Source organism: Sinocyclocheilus grahami, unplaced genomic scaffold (assembly GCF_001515645.1).
Source record: "Sinocyclocheilus grahami isolate Dianchi unplaced genomic scaffold, SAMN03320097.WGS_v1.1 scaffold495.1, whole genome shotgun sequence".
NCBI classification, from domain to species: domain Eukaryota; kingdom Metazoa; phylum Chordata; class Actinopteri; order Cypriniformes; family Cyprinidae; genus Sinocyclocheilus; species Sinocyclocheilus grahami.
Window position 1 is genome coordinate 373,356 of NW_015505674.1, and position 255 is coordinate 373,610.

Below are 255 nucleotides of genomic sequence, written 5' to 3' on the forward strand. Positions count from 1 at the left end.
TAAGAGCTGTAGGAAATTAAAAGGGAAAGTAAATAAAAAAAATATATAAAAAATAATAATAATTAAAATAATAAAAAAATTTTTTTAAATAAAGTAAATTAAAAAAAAAAATTTTTTTTTAAAGTGATTTAATTAAATCTCAGATTTAATACAAATCAATTTAGCTGAATTGGTACATTTGTGCTAAACAAATGTAAATAAATGCAATAAAATTAAAAAGAGGTAGAATAAAGTCAAAACAAAAATAAACAATAA